Source organism: Neovison vison, chromosome 10, assembly GCF_020171115.1.
Source record: "Neovison vison isolate M4711 chromosome 10, ASM_NN_V1, whole genome shotgun sequence".
In the NCBI taxonomy this organism is placed as follows: domain Eukaryota; kingdom Metazoa; phylum Chordata; class Mammalia; order Carnivora; family Mustelidae; genus Neogale; species Neogale vison.
In genome coordinates, this window is record NC_058100.1 from 3,614,075 (window position 1) to 3,626,321 (window position 12,247).

Below are 12,247 nucleotides of genomic sequence, written 5' to 3' on the forward strand. Positions count from 1 at the left end.
GGGAGAGGCATGAAGGACGGCACCTGCTGTGATTATCACTAGGGGTTGTGCCCAAATGATGAATCGCTGGGTTCTACTTTAGAAACCAATATTGCAGTGTATGTTCACTGCCTAAAATTTTTTTTTAAAGATTTTATTTATTTATTTGACAGAGAGAGATCACGAGTAGGCAGAGAGGCAAGGCAGAGAGAGAGGAGGAAGCAGGCTCCCCGCTGAGCAGAGAGCCCGATGCGGGACTTGATCCCAGGACCCTGAGATCATGACCTGAGCCGAAGGCAGCGGCTTAACCCACTGAGCCACCCAGGCGCCCCAACTGCCTAAAATTTGAATTAAAATATAAATAAAGAAAGTATTAGAGAAACGGAAGGAGGAAACATCTGACATCCTATTCTCTGTGCAAAAGATGTGTGTGCGCTGATGGGATGTCTCAGTAATGTTACGTTCTATAACATTCCCTCACTGCTTTGCATCTCATCACAAGCTGGTAAGAAAGACGTCACAGATTGTCGTGTGTTAGGGTTGTTTTCCATGTGGGGTGAGCCTGGGGGTTTCCTTTCCAGAGCAGGTAGGTCAGCAGGAGCTGTACTTGAAGCAGAGGTGAGTGTGCATGTGAGTGTGCCCACAGCACGGAGGATTCACTGGCCTCTCCCTTCTGGACCTTCTGGACCTCGGGCTCCAGAAGGGAAACAGGACCATCTCTTTCTTCCAGAGGTGACTGGAAGTTAGGAGTCACCTCAACAAAATGAACAACTTTGCTCTGCCTGACACTCCTCCTACAGAGAGCCCACCAGTCCTAGGAACATCCATGGAGAGAGCTTCTAGCAAGCTTTTCAGTCCCAGAGTCCAGAATATATTTGAACATCCAAGGCTTGCCAGGCATTTAAAGAAGGCTTGAACGTGAAACATGGAGGTCAAGATGTAAGAACAAAATATTTTCAGAGGAAATATAAAAATGGAGAGAACAGAAAATATTATTGCTAATACCTCCATATAAAACATATACCATTCATGGAAAACCAGTGTATCATGTTCACTTTTTATGGAAGCAGAACTCACTGATAGAAAAATGTAAAAATCATGATCGAACATGATCAGCAACGAACTTTCACAGAGTCAAACTAAATAGCTCACACCTGGAATGTCACTAACATCTCATCACACTCTCTTCTTTCTCCAACAGAAACAACCCTGTGTCTTCTCATGGCATGCCTCACTGCTTGGCTGGCTTCAGGCTTTCTAAGGACAGAAATCTAGAGGATGCATTCTCCAGAATCATCTTCATCCTTTCTCTAGTTCTTCCTCTTTCATATCTGCTTTTTCCATTGATGGCCTTATCCATCATGTTTATTTAGGCATATGCTCTCCCAAGTTCAGACTTCATTTATGAGGTGGTTTTTGGTTCATTTCGAGCTGCTTTCTGATCTATCCTTTTGGTTTCTAAGACGTCCCTTCCTCTAATCACTCACAACTGAATTCTTTTAAATTAGATCTTTGCTAGTGTTTTGCACATTCTATGACTTCTTTAATTCTTTTCAGCTTATTCTGAAATATTGGGTAGGGGTTTCCTTCTCTTTCACTGATGAATCTACCAGGCTCTTTCCGGGTGAGCTCTCCAGGAAGCCCACTCTGAAAGGATGTGGCATGTAGGATGTTTATTAGTAAATGCATAGGATTCACAGTTACCCTGGGCAGAGAAGATGGTCATGCTGAAGGGTCTCCCAGGGGCAGCATCAGCTGCCCTGGGGGTGAGCTCCATAGTACAATGACCATTCAGAGGGGCCCTGCCTTGGGCCAAGATGGCCAGAACTTTATGAACTTACATCAGTCAATGTTTGGGTGTGGGTAGCTGTGGGAAAGAGAGTTACTTATGGCAAGGTGTTCACGTAGCCAGGGAGCCTCCCCACCCATAGTACGGCCCCCATGGGGCATTAACCCTTTATGTGGAGGAACATCTGCGTATCACTCTCACTACACAGGCACACCATTAATTCCAACAGGGGTGTTGTTCTTCTGGGTTTTCCCTTGTCATAACTTTGTGGGTGATCTGAGTGTGATCATTTCTGAGTTCATCTGGGTGAGACTGGTGTACCTGCACACCCAGAGGGGAGACTGGGCCACACCACTACACTGCTAGCCTTGTAGTTGGAGCTCCTCTTGAGTGGTCACCAGAAATTATCCAGCCATTCCCAGAGACCATAAGCTTCCTGGTTTTGATGTTCTCAGGTCGGCGAATTGGTTTTTAGGTTCTTGCCACTGAGAGTTATTTTTTCTTCTTGTTCTCATGTCTTTTCTACTGCGTTCTCCTTCTCAGTTTTTAATACCGTATTTTGAGTTTCTTGAGTATATTTTGTTGATTCAATTCTTAAAAACGTGGTCATGGAGATTTTAACTTCCCTTTTGCATTCACTTTTTCCCTTAACTTATTTTTAATTTGAGAAATGATTTGCATAAATGAAAGTCAAGTATTTTAAGTGTAAGTTATTAGTGAGTTTTTGCAAATACATTCACCTACTTACCCATCACAGCAATCAAAAAATAAAACAGTTCTATCACCCTAAATCTTACTCTGTGCCACTTTCTAGCTGCTTCCTGCCTTGAGACAACACAGTATTGATTTCTCTCTTTTCTGGATTTATTGACATCTAATGGCATGTAGCATTGTGTGAGATAACAGTGTACGCCGTAACAATGATACACACGTGTATATTGTGAAGTAATCATCACAGTCAGATCAGCTAACAACTCCAACTTTTCACAAATTACCTTTTGTGTGTATGTGGTGAGAACATTTAAGATCTACTCTCTTGGCCACTTTCAAGTATATAACACAACAGTGTTGTTAACTAAGGTCGTCATGCTTTACCTTAGACCCCAGAACTTACTCATCTTACCACTACAACTATGTGCCCTTTGACCAACATCTCCCAACCCCCCTGCCCTCACCTTTGGCAACCACCATTCTACTCTCTGAGGCTGAGTTCTGCTTTCTGAGATTCCATATATAAGTGAGGTCATACATACCTATCTTTCCCTGTCTGACTTGTTTTGTTGAGCATAATGACCTCAAGTTCCATCCACGTTGCTGCAAATCACAGGATTTCCTTCTTTTTTATTGTTGAAAATAAAATCATGGCACTCTATTCTTTCATTGCTGCATAGGCTTCTCTTGTATGAATATGTAAAAATAAACTTACCCATTTATCTGTTGATAGACATTTGGGTTGTTGACTCTAATTGGCTATTATGAATAAACCTGCCTTGAACATATTTTGTAAAGTTCTTTTGTGGACAATTGCTGTTATACTTCTCTCTTATGTCTGGAAATAGATATATATATATATATATATATATATATATATATTTAATTAATATATATATATTTAATTTTCTAAGATTCTGCCCAGTGTTTTTCAAAGCGGTTGTGCCACATGATACTCCCACTGGTTGCCTCATATTCTCTCCAACTTTTGATACTGCCAGGTGTTTTTTTTGTTTGTTTTTGTTTCCTAAATATATTAGTCATTCTAGTGGGGTAAGTAGCATCTCATTTAGTTTTACTTTGTATTACCCTGATATCAATTGTGTTGAATGCTTTTTTTGTTTTCTTATTGCTCATTCATATGTCTTTTTGGAAAATTGTTCTAGTCTTTTGCGTATTTTAATAAGACTGCTTTTTAATTGTTGAATTCTAGGACGTGTTTATAAATACTGGATTAAAGTTGTTTGTAAGATACGTGAATATTCCCTCCAAGTCTGTAGCTTGCATTTCTGTTTTCTCAATGGTATTTTTAATGAGAGTGAGCTTTTCAATTTTGATTAAGTTTACTTATAAATGCATGGTTTTATGTTTAATGCTTCTCAGGTCTTGTCTAAGAAACATTTTCCTAAGCCAAGGTGAAAGAAACCTCACACATTTGTTTCTAGCTGCTTTCCAGCATTGGCTTTAATACGTGTGTTGGGTTCATTTAAGTTTCATCACTGAACCAAAGATAAAAAGACATAATTTATATATAATAGTAGACACTCAGTTTAAGTGTGTGATCCACTGTGTTTTGACAAATATGTGTACCTATGTACTTACCACAATGATATAAAACATTTCCATCACACTGAAATTGTTCCACATGCCCCCTCCCAATCCGTTCCCTAGACCACCACTGCGTTTGACAATACTCTAATTCCATATGAATAGAATCACATAGTATGTACTTTTTGCTTTTTGGCCTCTTCCATTGAGCATATTTTCGAAATTTATCCACAATGTGTGTGACTTTGGAGTTCCTTTTTTTTGTTGCATTGTGTAAATACACTGCAGTGTGTCTAGGCAGGCACACACTGATGGGCGTGTAGCTCTTCCTCGGCTTTCAGCTCTTAGGTACAGAGCTGCACAAACACTTGTGAGCACACATTTCCATAACGCATGGGGTTTTCCATTCTTTATTAAGCAAATACCTAGGTGTGTAATTGTGGAGTCATGTAATAAACATACGTTAACTTTCTAAGAGATTGTCCAACAATTAGGCTAAGCAGTTTGACATCTGACACTATTCACAGCAATGTTTGCGATTTATTTATCAGTTCTTATTATCTTCAACACAACCTATCAGTCTTAAATTCATCCATCACGAAGATGTGTGATGGGATCCAACTGTGGCTGAACTGGAATTTCCTTCTGAATATTTTTTGGTGTGTCCGTTGTCTATTTCTGTATTTTCTTTAGTTGAATATTTCCAACATCTTTTATTTATTTCCCAATTGGAAGGCAATGGTCTTTCAAATTTTTTGGATTGGATTATTTGTCCTTCTATTGGATTGTAGGTCTTTGTATTTATTACATACTTTTTTTTTTTTTTTTTGGTCACATGTATATTATCAAAATATCTCCACTATGGTGTGATTTACTTTTAATTTTCTGTCAGTGTCTTTGAAGAACAGAGTTTTCTCTCATTTCAATAAAGCTTAATTTATTGATTTTGAATTTTATAGCTCATACATTTTGAGTCATATTTAAGAAATGTTTGCAAAACCCGACCTCACTAAGAGTTTATCTAATGTGATTTATTTTTAAATATTTTATTTATTTATTTGACAGACAGAGATCTCAAGTAGGCAGAGAGGCAGGTTGAGAGTGAGGAGGAAGCAGGCTCCCTGCTGAGCAGAGAGCCAGATGCCAGGCAGAGAGCTAGATCCCAGGACCCTAGGATCATGACCTGAGCCAAAGGCAGAGGCTTTAACCCACTGAGCCACCCAGGCACCCCCCAATGTGATTTTTTAGAAATTTTATAATATTAGCTCTTCCAGACAGGGTAATGATTCATTTCCAGTTAAATTTTTGTATAGTGAAAGAAGACAGCAAGATCTTTTTCCCCACCCAAGTGCATCATTGTTGGAAAAATCATTGAACTGAATTCCTCAGCAGGCTTGTAGAAAATTAATTGCTATGCTCATGTGGATCTATTTCTGGACACCCTACTTTGATCTACTTGTCCACATTTATACTAATTCCAAACTGTCTTTTCAGAGGTAGCTTTGGAATCAATGCAATTCCCTCTGGATTCCTTTCTGTAGTTTTCTCAGGGAAGCCATCTGTAGGAGCAGCTACACCTCAGAACTTTCTGGGAAGCCACCCTCTGAGGCACTGGAGATGCCATCCATGGGAAGTGCATCAGTATGGAAATTTGGAGAATTGCCAATGGGGACAGTGTAGCCACTGGTTGTTCCTTACACTGAGGCCCACAGGTGGAGGAGAGTATAGATGAACCAGGAACAGGGGTCCCTTTCTAGCTCTGTTGTCCCTTCAGAATCTTCCATTGGCAAAGCTTTCTGTCATATCAGCTGGCAAGGGAGAAATATTTCAGTATCACAAGAAGAACAATTATAAGAAGGTTTTATTTTTTTAAGATTTATTTGACAGAGAGAGATCACAAGTAGGCAGAGAGGCAGGCAGAGAGAGAGAGAGAGGAGGAAGCAGGCTCCCTGCCGAGCAGAGAGCCCGATGCGGGACTCGATCCCAGGACCCTGAGATCATGACCTGAGCTGAAGGCAGCTGCTTAACCCACTGAGCCACCCAGGCACCCCTATAAGAAGGTTTGGAACTGAAATAAAATTCCATGTATAGTTTTTACAATCTACTTAGGGTTAATGTTATGACTATACTTAAAAAGTAGAAGGCTTGGAATTGCATAGATCCATGTATCCCACTATCATTTATGCTAAAGTACATTACATCTTTGTGAATTAAAAATCCATAGGTTCTCGGGACGCCTGGGTGGCGCAGTTGGTTGGACGACTGCCTCCGGCTCAGGGCGTGATCCTGGAGTCCGGGATCGAGTCCCACATCAGGCTCCCAGCTCCATGGGGAGTCTGCTTCGCTCTCTGACCTTCTCCTCGCTCATGCTCTCTCTCACTGTCTCTCTCTCTCAAATAAATAAAAAAAAAAATCCATAGGTTCTCTGCCCAACCCCTATCAATAAAAAAGAAAGAAATTTTAAAAAGGGGCATCTGGGTGGCTCAGTTGGTTAACAGGCAACTCCTGGTTTTGGCTCAGGTCATGATCTCAGGGCCATGAGATCAAGCCATGTCAGGCTCTGTGCTGGGCATGGAGTCTGCTTGAGATTCTCTCTCTCTCTAATTAATTAATTAATTAATTAAAACCCCATAGGAAAATGTAGTATTTTTTTTTTGCTTTATTCAATGTATTCTATTTTTAACTTTTTGAGGAACCTCCATACTGTTTTCCAAAGTGGCTGTCTTATGACCCAGCAAAGGCACTACTGGGTATTTATACCAAAGATATGGATGTAGTGAAAAGAAGGGTCACATGCACCCCAGAGTTCATAACAGCAATGTCCACAATAGCCAAATTGTGGAAGGAGCTGAGATGCCCTTCAACAGATGAATGAATAAAGAAGATGTGGTCCATATATACACTGGAATATTGCTAAGCCATCAGAAATGATGAATCTCCACCATTTGCATTGATATGGACAGGATTGGAGGGTATTATGCTAAGTGAAATAAGTCAAGCAGAGAAAGACAATTATCATATATTTCACTTATTTGTGGAACATAAGGAATAACATGGAGGACATTAGGAAAAGAAGGGAAAAATGAAGGGAGGGAAATCAGAGAGGGAGATGAACCATAAGGGAATATGTTCTCTGGTTTCAGGGGTATGGGGAGTGGGGGTGGGTGGCTTAGCCAGGAGATGGGTATTAAGGAGGACACGTGTTGCAATGAGCACTGGGTGTTATATGCAAACAATGAATCATTGAACACTACATCAAAAACTAATGAAGTTACTGTATGGTGACTAACATAACATAATTTTTAAAGTGGGGAAAAAAGTAAGTATTCTAAAAAATTAAGAAGAAAAATATTTTTTATGTTTACTCAGTATTTATAATTTTAATGCTCCTTTCATCTTGATGAAAATATATTTTTTAATATCTGTATTTTTTCATATGATCATGAAAGTAAACATGAGGTTTTTGGAGGATGAGTCATTTTTTCTTACAGTAATGATTGATTAGGTTCCTAATGACCTAATTCTTCTGGGTTATTTGATGAGAGACAAATGTCACCATATACGCATTGAGGTCTGTACTGCATATGAACAACCTTGAAATTAGTAATCTTGGAGCTTATATAGGAGAGAAATAGTTACCCTCCACTCCTGAGAGAGAAAGAGGGAAATGTGCTCTCTTATTATTTGCAGTTCTTTCAAGATAAACACCCAGTTCCAAGGTCCTATGTTTCCTCCCCTTTGAATGGAAGCACATACTTCTGAGAAAGTCAATCTGCCACGAATTATTTAACATATTTTATGTTTCAAGCCTTGTCCTTCAAGCTAGGTTACATGTTTATTTACTCAGACAGCTCTCATTATGAAGGAAAATGAAAACATGTACTTTCTGACACCTAACTACTTGACATCCCATCTGTTATAATTTTTCTTTAGCTTGAAAACCTTCCTCCAGTATTTAAGGTAGTTCAAGTCAATTAAGACAAACTTTCTTAGTTTCCTGTTACAAAACATGTCTTTTTTTTTTTTACCTTCAATCATAAGGAGTATTTTCAGTAGAAATAGAATCCCAATTCAGTAGTTTTATTAATTTATTTTCTTTTCTCATTTTTAGGTTTCTGTTCACTGCTTTCTGGTACTGATTTTTTTTTCTTTTTTCCTTTCTTTCTTTCTTCTTCTTCTTCTTTTTTTTTTTTTTTTTGGTCTGCTTTCAAGATCTTTAATTCAATAAGCCAATATATAATGCATTATTAGTTTCAGATGTAGAGTTCAGTAGTTCATCAATCGAACATAACACCCATTGCTCATCACATCAAGTTCTCTCTTGAATGCCAGTCACCCAGTTGCCCCATCCCCCACCCAACTCCCCTCCAGCAACCTTAGTTTCTTTCCTATAGTTAAGAGCCTCTAATGGTTTGTCTTCCTCTCTGATTTCTTTCCATCTAGTTTTATCTTCCTTCCCCTATGATCCTCTGTGCTATTTCTTATATTCCACATATGAGTGAAACCATATGTTAATTGTCTTTCTTTGATTAACTTATTTCATTCAGGTTCCAGTTCCAGCTACACCTTTTTGATGGTTGAGTAATATTCCATTATATATAGTATAAATAAATATTATATATACACACATATATCCATATATATATATATATATATATATATATATTCATCTGTCAATGGACCTCCACAATTTGACTATTGTGGATATTGCTGTGGTAAACATTGGGGTGCAGTTGCTCGTTTGGATCTCTCCATTTGTATCTTTGGGGTAAATACCTAATAGTGCAATTGCTGTGTCGTAGGATAGCCCTATTTTTAACTTCATGAGGAACCATCATACTGATTTCCAGAGTGGCTATACGAGCTTGCATTCCCACCAACAGTGTAAGAGGGTTCCAGCAATAGACAACAAAAAAGAAATGAAAGGCATCCTAATAGGCAAAGAAGAAGTCAAACTCTCAGTTTTTACAGATAACATCATACTTTATGTGGAAAACCCAAAAAACTACTCCCCAAATTGCTAGATCTCACACAGGAATTCAGCAACATGGTAGGATATAAAATCAATGCACAGAAATCAGTTGCATTTCTATACACTATACACTAACAAGGAGGCAGATGAAAGAGAAATTAAGGAATCAATTCCATTTTCAATTGCACCAAAAACCACAAGATATCTAGGAATAAGCCTAACCAAAGATGTAAAGGATCTGTACTGTGAAAACTGTAGAACACTCCTGAAAGAAATTGAAGAGGACACAATGAAATGCAAAAACATTCCATGCTCATGGATTGGAAGAACAAATATTGTTAAAATGCCTAAACTACCTAGAGCAATCTACACATTCAATGCAATCCCTATCAAAATATAATTAACATTTTTCACAAGATGTTCTTTTTATTTTTTCTTCTTCAGTTTGGCTCTGAGGCACCAAGGTATGGATTTCGTCTTATTTATCCTGCTTGAAATACGCTAGGATTCTTGAATTTGCAAATTCATGTCTTGAAGAACATTCATGAAGTTTCTGGCCATTATTTTTTCCAATAATGTTTCTGCCTTATTTTTTAGTTCATTCCTGTCTAGAGCTCTGATTACACATGTGTCCAATTGATCAGTGTGTGGTTCCTCATGTGCTTAAGGTTCTGTTCATTGGTTTTCATCATTTTCCTGTCTTGTTCACACTGAATCATTTCTATCACTCTGTCTTCATGTTCACAGCTTCCTTCCTCTGTTACCTCCATTCTGATGCCTATCTCATCCATTGAAGTTTTGTGGTTTTTTTGTTCGTTTTTCCAGATAATGAATTTCCCATTCTTTTTTTTTTTTTTTTCTCTTTCTGTAGCTTCTATTTCTCATCTGAGACTTGCTATATGTTCATTCACTGCAAACACATTCTACTTTTTATCTTTGGACACAGTTGTCATAGCTGTTTTAAAATCTTGGCCTACTAATTTCAACACTGAATTACATCTCATTAGTTCTAAACTGACGGCCTGCTTTCCTGAGAATGGCCATATTCTTCTGGTTCTGTTTACATAAAATAATTTTGGATTTAAAGTGTGACTTGGTAAATATTTTGTTGTAAAGACTCTGTTATAATAATTTGACAATTGTTGGTGTTTTTAGTTTTAGTAGGCAAGTAACTTGGTTGGACTAAAACTGAAAATTTGTTCTCTTGTGTGGTGGTTGAAATGTCTGTTTAAGTCTGTCATACTCTGGGTTGCTTTGAGTCTTGCCCACACAGATGTGCTTCGGGGATCAGCAGACATTTGGACAGAACATATGTGTAGAATGAATCTCTCTCTCTGGCCTTCCCGTTTCCAGGATTCTATCCTTACCTCTCAGCGTTCTGATTACCTTTTTGAGTTTTACTCTTTTTACAAACAATGCTGACTCTGGCCTTCATTAAAACCAAAAGCTATGTAAAAGAGAAGCTTATCCCTGTGTACTTACCTTCTTCCTGGTGTTGACTACATGCTGGATCTGCCTGCTGTGATCCCATCTTAAGCACCTTCATGGAGTTGTGCTTTGTGGGTTTTTTCTCCCAGATTTTGTAGTAGGTATCTTCAGGAGGGTTGGTCCAGTAGACACTTACTCAGTGAGACCAGAAGCAGAATTTATACTTCCCTTTACTTTTATAAAAGTTTTAACCCCATGATTTAAATAGAATATTTTTATTTAATATTTTCCCTAATTCACTACATAATCATTGATTCACTTGAAAATTAATGCAAGAAATAGGAAATTATGTAAGTTTTCTTCAAATAAAATTTAATTAAAGTAACTATAAATTATTGGAAAGTTTGAAAGGATCAAGAAACTGTCACTGGAATTTTTGATTAAAGAACACATCTTTAATAGCTGAGGACAATAGCTGAAATCTCTAACCAAGGAAATGCTGCTGCTGTCAAAATTTTACTGCTTTGTCTCAATAAAACACTTAGGAGAAGAAACTAAGTCTAATTCTTACAAAATACTCAAATTCTTACTATTTTGTTTCTCTGTACAAGCAATATTAAAAAAAAAAAAAAAAGATGACTTTAGTTTTGCTTCCCATTTTCAGTACCAAGAAGGAAACTGCAGGTATAGGGTGAAACTGAAAGAAAGAAGAGAGGAGAGCTAGAGAAACAGACTGAGCTCTGATGATATGGTCCAATGACATCATGGGCTCATGACTTCATGGTCCAATGACATCATAGTCTGTGACTCACACTTTGCCTGCAGCTAATCTCTTGATGCGCTGATGTATGTTCAGAGAAAGGGGCAATGGATTCCTCTTCCTTTTTATGTACTGAATCCAATATAAGTAGGAATTTTATCACTTTTTGCAGTACAATAAGAAATAATTTATCTAGGAATCATTTCATGTTTCGGTTGAGATACAAACCCTACTCCCTCCATCCCTCAGTATAGGGTTGGGTAAAAAGGCCTGTGAAGTCAACCGCTCAGTGTTCCACCTTCTATTCTATCTAGGAGGAATTTTGATTAAATTCCATATATAGCTGTGTAGACTGACAGCTGTAGCCTTTTGAATTGTATCACTAAGAATGAAGTTTTAAGACTTTCATCTACATTTTTATCCTGTTATTCAGATAAAGCCAGCTTGTGGAGAAAGAAATCTAGCACAAAGAATGAACCAAGGTAGAGTAAAAGAGAGAAAGAGGAAAAGTCTTATTCAATAAACACCCATACACTCAACAAATAGTTATTGAATATCTGTTATGCATCAGGCAATATCCTAGAGATGGGGTTTATACATTTAGCAAAACAGAGAGGAAGATCCCCATGGAGTGGAAAACAGATATGTAGAGGAAAAAATAATCCTAACTGTACATAAAGTTGTGAGACATGTTAGAGAGAAGTAATCATGGATGAGGACACTTCTCAGAGGTTAACCTCTGAGTCAAGACTCAGCATAATGATGTAATACAAGTTCTTGAATTGAGCCGTATCTGGTCAGATTTGACCTGGACTTGCCAGTTGTTTAAGCTAAAAGTCCCTTTCTTATGCTAATTTGCACCATACTTCTTTCACTTGAAAACCAAAGGTGCTAACATAACACAGTTGTCTTTTACAATGTAACTTTAACCCGTAGAATATCTATTTATCTTATATAGGTGGGTTATACAGATGCATCAGGTAGATAGACACATGAAAGACAGATGATAGATAGATAGATAGATAATAGATAATTATAAGGATTTGGCTCAAGCAAGTAT